This window comes from Equus asinus, chromosome 17, assembly GCF_041296235.1.
Source record: "Equus asinus isolate D_3611 breed Donkey chromosome 17, EquAss-T2T_v2, whole genome shotgun sequence".
Classification (NCBI taxonomy): domain Eukaryota; kingdom Metazoa; phylum Chordata; class Mammalia; order Perissodactyla; family Equidae; genus Equus; species Equus asinus.
The window spans coordinates 42,199,338-42,214,737 of NC_091806.1; the positions used below are offsets into that span (position 1 = coordinate 42,199,338).

At 62.3% G+C, this 15,400-nt stretch overlaps 1 protein-coding gene across 2 annotated transcripts in view; it reads right to left on the reverse strand.

Moving 5' to 3' along the window:
- Nucleotides 1-15,400, reverse strand: part of MACROD1 (mono-ADP ribosylhydrolase 1) — a 146,194-nt gene that overhangs the window by 15,593 nt on the left and 115,201 nt on the right. The gene's annotated exons all lie outside the window — the stretch shown is intronic.

The window sequence follows — 15,400 nt, forward strand, 5'->3', positions numbered from 1 at the left end:
GGGAGGCAGCCAAGCCAGAACCGACAGCAGTGGACGGACCAGGGCCAGACCCCCAGGCAGACGCGGCGGGTTGCTAGGGGGCTGGGCCCCCAGAGGCTCTGGATGTGGCCTCTGCCCCAGGAACGCACATTTCCGAGGACAGAGCGAGGACCATTTGCCAGGCACAGGCTGAGTGTTTTGCACAAACGATCCCATTTACTGTCACAACAAAGCCACAGGGGGGGTGCAATTGTTCCCATTTCACAGATGAGGAAACCGAAGTTCAGAGTGGCACAGTGGCAAGTAGCAGGATGGGAAATGAGTCTGTCTGACTCCAAGGCCAAGCCACAAAGCAGGCCGGCCTCAAGGCAGACTGCCCGAGGGACTGTCACAGGGAGGCTGTCCCCCCACCCCAGCCAGGGTGGGGCCTGCCTCCTCCACGCCCGGGCAGAGCACACAGTAGGCCCTTCAGATGGGGTCTTGACCTGCCCCCATCCCAGCAGGTCTGGTTGCAGAGAGGAGGGCCGGACATCTGGACAGCGTGGGAGGCCCGGGCGTCTCAGGTGGGCCCCGGGCCAGCACCCGGCCCCCTCGGCCCTCGGGCAGTCCTGGCAGCTGTCGGGAGCTGCCCTCCGCAGCCCTTCCCTGCCGCCCCCCCTCACCTCTCTCTCTTAATTAACACCGGCCGCAAACGAGCTGGCTCCCGCTCACAGAGGGCTCGGTGCCAAATGGGTTGGCAGTGAGCCTCGAAGGGGTGCGAGGGGAGGGGGCCCGACCCGCCGTTCTGCAGGCCCCTGTTGGAAGGAGATGCCAGCCCCCCACTAGCCTGGCACCCCTAAACCCCACCGTGTGTGGCCCTGCCCAGGCAGGGGGACTGGGATAAACTTGTCCGATGTCCACCGGGGCCGGGAACATCCAGGGGCTGAGGAAGGGAGGGGGCCTGGGGCAGAGGAAGGATTTCTCCAGGCCAAGCTGGGGGAAGGGTGGGCCAGGTGGCGCTACCTGTCACAGGTGGGGAAGGGCAGGTGGGGCTGCTCAGAGGACCTGGTCACTGGCCTGTCCCCAGGCTCAGTGGGCATCCTAGGAGGTTGGTCCAGCAGCGTCCCCTTCCCTCAGCCCACCATGCCTGGCAGTCCCACGGGTGGGGCCCAGGGGGTGGCCCAGTGGTCTGGACCCTGTTCCTCAGCTCCTCTTTCCTCTGGGCCTCTGTCTGGCCTTCTCCCCAGGGGCCTGGCCACCTGGCCACATGGTGCCCCATCAGGCTGCCCAAGGCCCTCCAGCTGGGCCAGGCTGCTCGAGGGAATGGCCTAGAGGCTTGAGGAGGACACGGAAAAAGGGGAGCAGCACAGATACCAACAGGCCCTCCCTTCAGTGTACCACTAGCCTCCCACCGAGGCAGGGTGGCCCCAGGCCTCCCGGCTCCCCAGGTCAGCGCTGGCCCTTCCCACCTCACCGAACCCGGTTGTGGGCCTTCAACCTCCGGCTCCTCCCCTTGCTGCCCCCCATGCTTCCCTCAGTTTGCTTTGAGGCCCTAAATCACAACTGGTCATTAGCCCATTTTTGAGATGAGAAAACTGAGGCTCACAGAGTGCCTGGGGAGTGGGGGAAGGAGCTTGGAGCAGGATGCTGGTCGTCAGCATCCATTTTCCTCACCCAGGCCCGCTCCCTCTGTCTGAGGCACGGCGATGGGTGGGCGGCCACGTGATGTGGGACGAGCACTGGACTTCGAGTCCAAGTGGGGGCTCGTGACCGGCCCCACCCAAGAGATGCAAACTGGCCTGGCAAAGCAGGGGTCTTTGAGCTCCTGCTGGGCGTGGGGAGGGCAGGGGGCTTGTCCTGGCTTTGGTGGCGTGGTTCCTGGGCCAGAGCACCCACCCTGGGGGCTGTGGGGCGCCTGGTCTGAAGCCCGCCATCCGAGTCTGCTTGCTGGCCCCCACACAGGGCCCCCATGTGCCCGCGCCACGCTCCGCTGGCTCCAGACTCCGCTGGGCCTATGACCTTGGGGTGGAATGCAGACCACACCCCTGAAGCCAGTCACTGCCACATCCTCTGTCCCCTGACAGTGGCCCATGGGGCCAGGGGCTGGGGGCCCTGGGGCCTCGCCCTCCACCTCCACACATCCTGCCGGCCCTGCCCCGCCCCCACGTTGCTGCTCATGCAGTGCCCCCACCTTCACCCCTGCCCACCCCACCCCTTCTCAGGCCCAGGAACCTCCTGTGGGACCCAGCCCCCCGACCCCAGCACTTGTCCCCACAGGCAGGGTGGACCCGCTCCGCAGTTTGTGCCCAGCTCCTGGCCCAGGTCAGGGGCTGGCATGTGGGCACCGCCCGGTGCAAGGGAGAGGCCAGACCCCGAGTGCTTGGCCGCTGTCACTACAGGTCGGAGGAGGCCCCGGGGAAGGCGGAGCTGGCAGGCCTTTTCTTCACCCTCCACGCGAAACATTTTAATTGGGTGCCAACCGTCTGCCAGGTGCCACCAAACGTACAGAGATGAGCAAGACACAGCCCCTGGGCCTCGGGAGCTCCCAGCCTGGAGGAGTGGGAGGGAGCAGATGAAGGCCATGGTGGGGGAGGGACAAGAGCCAGTGCAGCCTGCAGACTGGGAGGGCTTCACAGAGGAGGTGGCACGTGTCTGAGGCTGGAGGGAGGGCCGCACAGCTTCAGAGAGACAAGGAAAGAGTGCAGGGAGGGGCCCCTCGGGCAGGGGCACAGAAGCCCCTCAGTGAGGCTGAGGTTCCCGGGATGCAGTGAGGAGCCACTGGATGGGGGGCGGGGGGATGCTGGGCAAGGACAAGGTTGTCTGTGCCTGACTCTCCACGGGCGGGCGGGCGGCAGAATCAAAGGGGACCGAATGGGGTGGGAGCAGGGGGGCTGGACATGGGGCTTGGACCACAAATGGGGAGGAGGGGGTCGGTGGGGGGAGAGCAGAGGCTCCGGGGCACGCAGTCCCCTCTCCCTCTTCTGGTTGTGGCCTCCACCCCGCCCCTGCTGGGCAGACATAGACCTAACCCTAACGCTAACCCTAACTGCCCCCACCCAGGCCCAGGAGGGGCACAGTAGCATGTGCTTGGGGGCCATAATTCTTTTAGGGACCCACGAAAATGTAATTTCTTTTAAAATCAGAAGAAAAATGAACTTTTAGGTTGAAGAAAATGTTTTAATACACAATGTTAATATATCTGTCTTTATGCCAAGAAAATCATCAAATCTAACCTTTCCTATTTTATTACAGAGGAAGGGCCCGCGACGGCAGAGGGCCTGGGCCTGCGCCGGGTCAGCTCTGGACTCACGTGGGCCCATTTGATCCTCACCCCGTGCGGACGGCGCTCTGACGAACCCACTTCACAGGTGACAGGCTGAGGCCTGGAGACGACCTCCTCACAGAGCAGATTCGAGCATCTCCTGTTTATCCCCAGCTTCCCAACTGAATTGTCCCGAAGCCCCTCTTTGCTCGCAGGATCAAGAACCAGCCCCAGCAAACTCCAGGACAATGGGCCCCGCTGACATCACCCCATCACTTCCCCTCTCCCCTGTCTCTCCCTGGGCCATGCTCCAGGTCCTCAAACTTGCCCCATTTCCTCCGGCCCCAGGGCCTTTGCATGGGCTGTTACCTCTGCCTGGAAGAGACCACACCCCTGGTGAGCACACCCAGCTACCTACCCGGGGCTAGAGCTGGTCCCTGGTTATGCCCTTCTGTGGGGCCATGAATCACGGCTTCCAGAAACCTCACCTTCCAGTAAGTGCCCACCTTGCTGCCCCGCCCCAGCCCTGTGCGTCCCCAGCATCCAGCATGGAGCCCACCACAGCAGGTGCCCACTAACGATTACTGAACGGACCCACCGGGTCACTCAGCCGGGCTGCCCGGGGTCGGAAGCCCAGGCTGTCACCATGGGCCTTGAAGAAGAAAAGCCCACCCCCGGGGGGTGCCCTCTGACGCAGGACCTGGGGTGGGGCTGTGCAGGCGACAGAGCGGGTCCAAGGGCAGCAGCAGGAGGCGGGGGAGGAGCTGACAGGGACTCAATCTTCCAGCCCAGCGGGGGAGCGAGGGGGGAGGTGAGGGGCGCCCGCGGGGGCCGGGCCGGCCGAGAGGAAACGCAGTGACCGAGGAAAGTGCTGAGCAGGGTACCGGGCCAGGGGGAGGGTGGGCGAGCGGGCACAGCGGTGACCTTGAGGCGGCACGGCTCCTCTGGGCTCCCGGAGGCCACCGCCTCCACGGGCCCCTGCACGCTGCTCCACACGCGGCGTCAGACGCCCTCAGAGCTGGGGGCTGCTCCCCCAAACCACCCAGCCCCCGGCGGGCCCGCTCCCCTCCACCCTCCCTCGCCAGGCCAGAGCTCAGCTGCCTGTCCTTTGGCAAATAGGCGTCCAGCCCCTAGGAGGTGCCAGGCTCTGAGACACAGATGGGCAAGGCCCTGCTGGCACGCAGTCGAGAATCAACAGAACAAGAATCAGCTTGAACTAGAATTGCTGTGAGCACCAGAGGTTGTGAAGGAAATAAAAGGGAGGAGAGAGTGGCAGGCGGGCCACCGAGGGCTGATCTAGAAGGAGTGTGCAGGGACCTGCTGAAGAGAGGGAGCCATCTGTGAGGGGCACAGCCCCAGCAGGGAACAGCCTGTGCAAAGGCCCTGAGGTAGGAGCCGGCCTAGTGGGTTTGAGGCACAGCGAGGAGGCCGCTGTGGCTGAAGCAGAGTGAGTGGCAGAGAGAAACAGGAGAGAAGGTCGGGGGGCAGTGGGGGCAGCAGCCGCCCACCCCGGGCAGGATGGGGACCTGCTGGCTACTGCATTGTCCAGGTGCCCTTCCCAGACCTCCATCAGGGAGTGGGAGCCCCTTAGGAACTCCCACGATACCAGTGTCCCCCATTGCAGCTGCCCCATTCCTGGCCTGCCTCCCCGCTGGCCGAGCCCCCACTGCTCCCAGCACCCCAGAGTCTGGTACCCGCGAGGTGATGGTTGACTGACCGACTGCTGGACCAATTGGCGGCCCCAGCCCCACTGGGCGGGGGTCGGGGAAGGAACAGGGTGGGGGGTTCTGGGGGTGGGTTTTTCCTGGGAATTCAAGGCCAGTCACCTCCCCCACTCCTGCAGGCCGGGTGGGTCTCTGTGTAACTTGAGGGCGAGTCGTTTAAAACACATTTTAGATTAGAAACACCCCACAGAAGGAATAAAATGTGAAATGTGCTGAATTTTTGAAGATAAAACAAGAGACTTCAAAGGCATCGCAAGCTGTGAGAGCAGTGGCCGTGTTTGACAAGCTCTGTCCCCTCCGGCCAAGGTCACCCTCCCCGGGGTGAGGCCGCCCGGTGGAAAGCGAGAGCCCTACTGGCCACTCCCCAGCTGCAGGGGTGGTGGGGCGGGGGGGGGGGGGGGGGGCGGCTCATAGGGGAGGGGTCACCTTGATCACTGCCTGCAGGCTCCCGCACGGGACCCCAGGGATCACCTGCATGCATGTGTAGATGGATCCATACACCCCTTCCCCCCTACTTACAGATGGGGAAACTGAGGCCCAGAGAAGCGAAATGGCTGGTTCAAGGCCACAGCCCTTAGCAGGGAGAGCTTTGCAGGGCCTGGTCCCGAAACCCCCCCTGTGCTCTTGGCGTTGCTCCACCTCCTGGGACCTCAGTCTCTTCATCTGTGGGGCGGGGCGGTCAGTTAACTGAGGCCCTTGCCGGGCATCGAGCACCAAGTTACAGCCTCGTGGAGCCTCACGGCGGCCGTGGCGCAGGAGCTGTGGTCCCTGGGCGCAGAGGGTCCCCGGCTCTCCTGGGTCAGCTGGGAGGAAGGCTGAGACAAGCCCCTGCCAGGCTGGATGAACACCCATGACCACAGCCGCTCCTGCTTCCTGAGGTTTGTCCACCAGCCTCCCAGGGAGACCCACAGGGACCTCACGGGATGTGCAGCTCCGTTTGACAGATGGGGAAACTGAGGCTTGCGGAGTTAGCGGGGTGGAGACAGGATCGGAATCCCATCGGTCTGACTCTGGAGCCTGGACCACTGAGCATCCTGCTCAGCCAGATTCGGCTTGTTTGCCTCCAGGACTGAGCCCCTCACTCCATCTTCTCTGAGCGGAGCCCCAGGATTCTCCCAGTCTGTCGGGAGTGGTACCCAGCTGGGCCCCCTCTAGGGTCTCCCCCTTGGCCTCCACCTTCCCACGGGCCCTGTGCTCAGTGCCCCTTCCTCTGCCTGCCTCTGACAGGCTCCCTCACTCTGGCCCCACTCCTCCCAGCTCCCCACTGCCCACCCATCCACCCCGCTCTGACCCCCGCCCTGTCCGCGCCGTGTGGGGGGCCCTCAGGCCTCTCCCCACAGCAGCCACCCAGTCAGCCATTCAAGCTCCAAGCAAGCGACGTGGCTGTGGTCCCGCCGGCCCGGGCCTCTCCTTCGTGCCCTCCTGCTCTGCCCCTGGGGACCCAGCCTCCTGGCCGGCAGCTCCCAAGCTGGACCCCAAACCCTTGGGCCCCAATGCCCCTCAACACCCACTCTCCGAGCCGTCCCCCGCCACCTTCTGCGTATTGGCGTTTGTTATGCAAGCAATTCACGTTCCTTGCCCCAAATTGGATAAAATACGTAAACAAAAACCAAGAAACGTGAGTCACCCACTAGCGCATCACGCAGATTCCACGAGCCCCAGCTCACATTTTCCTGTAGGACCTTTCAGACTTTCAACAGAAACGAAAAATAGTTAAGAACTCACTTATCGAGCAAATTCTCTGTGCCAGGCATCGGGCCAAGTGTTTCTAGTGGTCCTTTCGTTTCGCCCTTCCCTCCCCCCCCCCCACCCCGAGAGCCCAAGGAGAGGACACGATTTTACCCATTCCTCCAGGTGAGGAAATAGAGGGTCAGAGAGGTTGAGGGACTTGCCCAAGGTCACACAGCTGGGAAGTGGGGGAGCCGGGGTGTGCACCACACAGTCCGATTTCCAGGGGACTGCTGTGCGCTGCAGGGCTGTGGGACCCTGGTGGCGGCTGCCTGGGCCTCCCCTCCCCCTGGAGCCACAGGGCGGGAGCTCAGTGGCCCACCATTAGCATAACCACGAGCATCTCTGAAACCCAATTACCAGGAGATGACTTGGGCCCCAGCCAGCCGGGCGCAGTCTCCATCCACGCAGGATGAGGGGCTGGGGCCCAAGAGAGCCCTGGCGGGTGGGAGAGGGACAGAGGGGAAACTGTCCTTGGGGGAGGGGCCTGGAGAAGCCCCGGCGGGAGGCCATGGACCCCTCCTCCATTGCTCGGGGTCCGTGTGGGTCCCAAAGGCAGCCTTGACCCCTCTGCTCAGCCCCAGCTGGACAGGCCCAACTCCTTCCAAGGAAGGACCCCAGGTTCCTTTCTGCTCCAGCTTGCTGTGTGACCCCAGGCAGCCCCTTGCCCTCTCTGAGCTTCAGTTTTCTTTCTGAAAGGAGAAAACCAGGGGCTTTATTTGAGCAGGAAACAAACTACGGGTTTGGAGGAGGAAAGAACGCTGGGTCTGCACAGCCACGCAGGCCTGGGCTGCGTTTCTTTCTTCCCCACAAGGTCCAGCCACCAGCTCCTCCCACCGACGCCCCCGCCCCTCCACCTCCACTCCATCCTCTCCAGCACCCGGGATCCTCGGCTGCTGATTCCATACGTGTAAAAGCAGGCATATACGCACACACACACACACACACACATATCCATGGCCCCTTGACCCGCCACTCAGCGCAACAAATACAACAGACAGAAGCATGGGGTCCTCTCCTCCCCCACAGAGGGACCCACCACCCTGAATTCGGCCTGTATCGTCTTGGGGATTTTACCATCGATGCCCCCAACGACCTAGTACCCAGCTCTGCGTGCCTGAGTCTGCCGTGGAGTGGATCCTGGGATCGGCTGCTACCGTTCACAGTCACCCGTGGGAGACGCAGCCAGCCGGGCCCGTTCTGCTCCTGTCGGTGTGTTTTCCCTGCTGTGTAATATTCCAGGCTGGCGGGGGGGACTGTCCCCACTCACCCACCCATCCTCCCACTCACTGACCAGCAGTCAAGCGAGCCCGTTTTGTCGCTGGCAAACACAGCTGAGGTGGCATCTTGCACACCCCCCGGGCGTGCACGTGCCAGAATTTCTCTCCGGTTTGTGCCTAGGAGCAGGACCGTGGGCCATGGTATACGAGCATCTTTAACTTTACTAGTTGTTGCCAAATTGCTCTCCAAAGTGGTTGTTCAGATCATCGTTTTAAAATATAAATTAGATCCTGTCACTTCTCTGCTTAAAACTCTCAAATGGCTTCCTATTACACTTAGACGAAAATCCACATTCCAGGCCGTGAAGGCATGGCTGCTCCCACACTCTGCTTCCCCGATTTCTTGGCCTCTTTTCTTTTCCTTGAATAGGGCTGGCTTTTTCATGGCCCAGGGCCTTTGAACATAGGGCTCCCTCTGCCCGGCACACTCTTCTAGCTTTTTGCAAACTGGCTCCTTCTCGTCCTTCAGGTCTCAATGAAAATGTCACTTCCTCCGAGAGGCCCCCCTGCACCCCGACCACCCAGCTAAAGTGCCTCCTGCCCTGTTCCTCTGATAGCTCTGTTTATTTCCTTCGGAGCCCACACCCTGGTGCTATAATGATCTCGTCCTCAAATTTGTTTGCTGGTTTACTGCCAGCATGGCAGCTGTGGGAGAGGACCCAGTCCGCTTTGGTCACTTCTGTACCCCAGAGGCCAGCATGGGCCCAGCACCGAAGAGCTATTCTTAGTGCTACTCATTCATTCATTCACTCAACAGAGGTTGCTTCACCCCGCCTGGCTGAAATGTCCAGAGGGGATCTGCAGAGCACAGTGTGGCCGAGATGAGGGCAGAGGGGCAGCCAGGCCCACGGGGAACTGAGCCTTCTGCCACGGCAGTGGGGAGCCATGGCAGGTGCTGGAGTGAGGGAGCGCAGGGTCGGGCTTGCACTTTAGGAAGGCCCTCCTCAGAGCTGAAGGGGTGGACCTGGAGCCAGGGGCTGGGGAGATGGTGGTGGCCAAGGATGGGTTGACAGAAGGCCAAGAGGAGAGGCGAGGCTGAACCCACAGGGACCAATTAGAGGACTGCGGGCGACAGGATGGATCAGGCACGGCATCCGCTTCTGAATGTGGCTCAGTGTGGTGAGCGGAGGGAGCACTTTGTGTGTGAGTAAAATGTGCAGGACGCCGGGAGGGAGCGCCCCGTGGCTTCAGAGCAGGTGGCAGAAATCAGAGGCTCCTCCGTGGACCCCCGCGAGGCAGGCTTGACCTAGTCCAGCCCCTCTGTGCCGGGCACAGAAGGGAAACTGAGGCCCTGAAGGGAAGGCACTGGAAGAAGCCCACGGTGTCGAGTCCCCATCTCGCTGCCTTTGGAACATGAGGCCCTGCATTGCGGCCGAACAGACAGACAGTCCCTTCTTCTCAGTAAGGACAGAAGAAGGGTGGCAACCACTTGCTGCCCAGGGAATTTAAGTCAGACACCACGAAGGACTTGCTCAGAAACTGCCCACTGGACACAGCCTTGTCAGGCCCGCCTCCTCCGGGCAGCCCATGACCAATGGCTCCTGAGCCCGTCTGGGACTCTGGGGACACAAGGCTGGGGAGGTGGCCGGTTCAAGGTCACTCAGCTAGGAGGGGGCAGTTTCTTCTGGCTCCGAAACTAGTGCTCCTTCATCAGAGGGGCCAGGTGGGGTGGGGGTGAGGAGTCCCGGGTGCTGGGGCTGTGCTGAGGGTCCTGGAGCCCAGGGCGCCCCTGCTCTGAGGCCTCGGGGTGGCCCTCTTACCCTCTCCCAGGCCGTGTCCTATGGGGACAAGATAGGACCCCAGCCTGGTCCCTGCTCTGGCTGCTTCAGGGTCCCCCTGGCCTGGGTGCCCCGCCTTGCTGTCCTCATGTCCTCCCAGCTGGGGCTCCACTCTGAGGAGGGCGGGAGGAGGAGGTGGAGGAAGGAGGAGGGAAGAGAGAGGAGGAGGAGGAGGCAATGGGAGCAGCCATTGGTATGCGAGGCCACATCTCGGCCCCTCCAAGGCCCAGCCTTGCTGCTCAGCTCTTTAAGAATCCCTCCTCGGCAGCGAGCGTGCTGGTTGCTGGGCAACCCCACCCCCCCCTCCACCGCCAGTGCCCTCCCCATCTTCCCATCTTCCCCCTCCCCCGGCTCTGGCTCCTCCCAGGCGGGGTCTCAGCAGTGCACTTAGCTGCGAACCCACCAGGCGTGGCTGCACCTGTGGCCGGCAGGTGAGGGGCCTTGAGGGACCCCACTCACCCAGCGCTGCACCACAGCTCTGCGCCACCAGGACTCGGGGAGGGGGACCCCAGGCTCAGGACACCCCATCCGCGGACTCCCACTGCCCCCCCACACTATCTCCAGTGGCTTCAGCTGCCTGAGTCCCCAAGGAGGTGGCCTGTGTGGGCATCAGGCCTCAGGAGCCCTGGGGGTGGGGGAGACCGAGGGGGTAGACTCGGACTGGGTGGGTGGGAGAGGGAGGAGGCCAGGAGGACAGAGTTCTGAGCCCCTGAAAAGGAGGTCTGCAGGGCTCAGAAGAGGCACAGTGGCGGGGGTGGGGACATCACTGGAGGCTGGGACCCTAGCTGGGGTCTCTGAGTCTCTCATCTCAAAACCTGGACGTCTCCCGCCCGCCATCCTCGGCCCCGCCCTCCCCTCTCCCTCCTCGGACAGTCGTGGGGACCCTGCTCTCTGGCTCCCCAATATCTTGGGGCTGTGCCCTCTCTTTACACTTCTCACCTCACCTCTGCTTCCCTTCTCCACCACCCCCTGCCCGGAGCTGCTCACCATGCACCCCTCGGTGCGTTGGCATGTGTCGGTCCCTCCAGTGAGACTGTCCTTCTAGACACAGGTCACGTGTCCCCTCCTGAACTTGGGATGTGTGTAACAGGTGAATGATAGCCAGAGTCAAAAAATGCCTCAATCACCATGAAAAGTGTCACCTCTGCTGGGAATAAGGCCGGGGAGGGAGTCGGGGAGGGAGGGAACCAGTGAGAGGCAGCCTGGGTCTGGAGGAGATGGGGGGGTGAAGGGTGGTGACGTCATTTGTGGGGAGAAGAGAAGGCTCCCAAGGGATAGGAGGGCCCATCAGGGAGCAGTCTGGGCAGCAGCCTCGGTCCTGCCAGGGCCGTGGAAGGCAGCTGGCACGGAGCCCTCGTCCCCAGGGGACCACCCTCCCGCCTGTGTCCAGGCCGGGTTCCAGCTCTCTGCTGTCTTTCTTCCACCCACCCAGGGGCTTGGAATGACAGCTGTCACTTGTGATCTCCCTACTTCACCTCCCCATCACCCCCCAGACACCCTCTGGCACCCTACCCTGCCGCTCCCCAGTAGCTGGAAGTGTGTCTGGCCCCCCTGGAGCCCCTGGAACCATTATCTTGGGCAGGTCCCAGTTTGGGAGGTCACGGTTGGCCTTGGGCACTCCGTCCCTGCGGCCTTGCAAGGCTATTTCAGCCTGACGCTAATTAACGTCATCGTCATCATATCCATTCACTCATTGAGCACCGCCCAACGGCTCTCCCCACACGCCGGGACCTGTCGCAAGTGCTGGGGACGTGCAGGGACCATGGCAAACCCTCAAGGTGGTCCCAGTCTGCTGGGAGGGACGGACGCTAACAAAACACACAGCACGGAACATGGTCTCCGTGGATCCCAAGTCTCGCCACTATTTTCTGTACCACCGAGGAAGACGCCGCACCACCAGCCGCGCCCCGATTTTCAGAGATGTGAACGCGTCATCCAGCAGATGCCCAATGCAGTGGCACAAGTCACACACCATCACAGACGGAGCTAAGTGCCACCGAGGGAAAGCCGAGGGAGCAGAGAGAGCGGGTGACCTCGTTAGGACAGGTGGGGTCAGGGGAGGCCTCTCGGAGGACAAGATGGTCAAGCCCCGGACTGAGAGGTAAGTAGGAGTTGACTCGTCCAGAAAGGAGGGACAGCGCAGGGAAGGGGGACGCCTGTTTCAGTGCTGGGGGAGCAGGGTGCCCAGAGGCAGACGCTGGAGCAGGCCGAATGGGTGTGCTCCCGCACTGGCCAGCAGCTTTCTCCGGCCAGCTGCCTGGGGACCCTTCCTGGGTGCTCGGGAGACGCTGGCTTTGTCCCTGCCGTGTGCGCTCCCAAAGCACCCGCTCTGCGACTTCCTCCTGGGCTGGAGGCCTTGCTCCCTTGCTCCCCCTGAAATTCAGCGCTGGGACCCACCCCTGCCGTTCCTGTACCCTGATCCTGCGAAGCCCCAACCCTCTGTGCTGTGCAGGCGGGAAGCTTTATGCACAGCGGCGGGAGGGGGAGCGTGGTGGCACTGAGACTGGGATCACAGAAGCTGCTGGGACCTTCTGGGGGGCGCTGGTGTGCTCACTCAGATGTGTGCAGCCAGCCTGCACACAGGCCACACGCCCACGACTCATGGACACATCGCAGGGGGCAAGGGACATCGCCGGGGGGCCATGTCTGGGAACCAGACGGGCCAGGGGTTCAGTGAGAGTGACCTCTGGGAGCTCTCTCTCAGGTGCCCCCAGACACAGGGAACCCTGGGGATCTGGGAGGGCAGTGATATCCAAGACTGAGACCCCAGAGATGGGGCAGGAAGTCCACTAGGAGGCTCTCTGGCTCCAGGTGGGGGGCTGGAGCCCCACCCCCCCCCCCACCACGAGACGATGCCCACGCTGGGGCCTGTGGGGGAGGCTGTGCTGACTGTCAGGGGGCTGGCTGATCCCAGGGTCGCACTCTCTGAACATCTGCTCTGGGCCCCTTTGTTGGTGCTGGCCCCTGACCACTGCCCACGGGGGCTCCACTCCTGGACGCCCAGCACAGAGCCTGGGCCTCAGGGGTCCCTGGGGATGCCCATGGAACATCCCGCCCCACCCTTGAGTCAGGCCACCCCTTCCATTGCCCCCAGCCCAGGACAGGCCCAAGCAGAGCCAAGGGGGGACAACCTTGGTTGACAACAATATAATATTGGTATGTGGTGGTGTCACAGCACTTCACAGTATACAAAGCACTTTCCTCTCAGGACCTTGTCAGACTGTCACACAAGCCCCAGGAGGTGTGTGACGGCCCCATTAAGATAAGAAAGTTGAGCAGCATCGACAGACGCTGGGCTGGTGCCCGGGTTCACCAGTGGGGAAGTGGTCAGGTGGCCAAGAAAATCCAGATCTGGGGACTCCTGAGAGGGTAGGGATGGTGGGGGAGGCAGGGGTGCTGCGGGCAGGGCCAGGGTGACCCTGGCTGCCCAGTGGCTGGTCCTCCATATCTGGCTGCCAGACGCTGCCCGTGTTACCGCTGCCCTGGGAGCAGGGGAGCTGGGGCCGGGGAGCCCAGGGTTGAAGCCACAAATTGTGCCTGGGTCACTTCCGCTTCCTCGTGCTGAGAACGTCTCTGTGAGTGCCCCGTTCGAAGACCAGCTCAGTCCTCCTGGGCCAGGGCCCCTCTGTCTTCATCACGCGCCCTTATGGAGCCCCACAGCACACAGGAGTTCAGCAAGTGTTTGTTGAATGAACAAGCGATCTTTGTGAATCTCATAGCTGACAGTGCCCCTGCTGAACTTACTCTCCCTCTCTGGTACCCTACTCCTTTTAAGATACAGTCCGGACTCCCCAGGTTTGTTAAAGGCCCTGGATACCTGGTCTGGCTGACATCAGTCACCTCATCTCCCACCATGGCCAGAGACTCCTATCCCCCAGCTCCAGCCAAGAATTCCTGACCCCAAACCTCTGGCTCTTTCACACCGTGAACAAGCCGGGACCAGCTTCTGGTGTCTGCCCAGAACATTCCTCCCGACCCTCCGAGACCCAGCGCAGGGGCCACCTCCCCAGGAAGCTGGCGCAGACGACGTGGCCCCTGTGTCCTGGGGTCACATGGTCATGACGTCTGTCTCAGCAGGATGCCGCCGAGCCATAACCACATAGGTGCCCACCCCCTTCTGGATTTCCAGCTTTGTGCGGGAGGGGAGGGCGGCCCAGCCAGGCCCGATTCACTTTTGGTCTCCAGTGCCCCAGAGCGCCCGGCACACAGAGAACCGCCATAAACATTCCCTGAACTGCTTGCGGCCCCAGGCGCGGCTGAGCGAGCCACGGTCCATCAGCTCGATGGAATATCATGCAGCCATTAAAACCACCATCATGAAGATGGTATTTTGCTATCTAAGGCCGACATGGCGCATAGAGCTATATCCACACCATCCATCCCACTCCAGGCACCGAGAGCCTGCTCTGCGCCAGCCCTGTGTCTGGGATGCGAAGGGGTCCCTCCTCCCAGGGCTTCGGTCTAGAAGAGAAAGAAGATGCGCACAGAATTCCTGAGCAACACGCTCAGTGCGACAGAGGGTGACGGAGCCCCAGGGCCCCCATGTCCATCTGGGGGTCTGGGAGGCGGAACAGAAACCGTGGCTCTGTGAGAATTACGGCCGCTGGTGCATGGACAAGCCTGGAAGGGAGCGGAGGCACAGAGGCTGTTGATGCCACAGGGCGGTGGCATTGTGGGTGATTTTTCTCTTTATTGTTGGTATAATGCTGTTTGGGCGATAAATAAAAATTGGGAGGAAAAAATAGCTGTTTGGTGAATTGAGTAGAAAGCAGGGGTGGGGGGAGCAAGAAAGGGAGTGAAGGGAAGGGAAAAGGGAAGGGAGGGGTGAGGCGGAAGAGGCAGGAAGGCAAAGGCAGGGGCATGCACAGCCTCAGGCGAGGCCTCAGTCTGCTCATGGCTGGGGGCAAGAGAGATGGGAGAGAGCAGGAGGTGGGGGACAGAGGGTCCGGTATCCCTCACAGCAACCTTCCCCCAGGGAGAATCTGGGAGGGCCTCCCAGAGAAGGGGTGGCCTGGCCAGGCCTTGAAGGGCAGCAAAGAGCAGCATAACCTAGACCGCTGCACCGGCCTGGAGTTGGGACAGTGGGCGGGAGGTGTGGGGCTGGGCTGGGGGGAGGGGTCCCAGCCGGATTGTGGGGAGTCTGGGCATGGATCTGGGAGCAGTGGGGCCTGGGGAGGTTCTAGGCAGAGGTGGGAACTCACTGGGAGCAGCCTCCAGGGAAAAGAAGGCAGGACACGACGGATGAGCTTGGTGACAAGGTCTGACCAGGGTGAGGCTGGGCGACAGAGAGCTCCTAGGACCCTAGAGAACGCCAAGAGCACGGGGACTTTCCAGATTAAGAGGAGAGAGGTCTGGTCCCCCCACCCTAGACCCCACACAGCTGCTGCAGACATGTCCGGAGTCGTAATGTGCGCCCGGCAGGCCCTCACTCCTTCCCATTCAAGGTCTCCGTCAACCGTCTAGTTAACCCTGGGAGGTAGGTACTTAATGCTCCCATTTCACAGCAGAGGACACTGAGGCTCTGAGAGGTTAAGTAACTCGCTGCTCAAGGTCACAGGGGCTGGAGGGGGTGGGGCGTGGCGGCTGGGATCTGACCCGGCCGGTGGTGGAGCATCGCGCAGGTGAGGGGACCGCGTGGGGAAGGGGCGCCCGGCAGGAGGAAGGGTTACC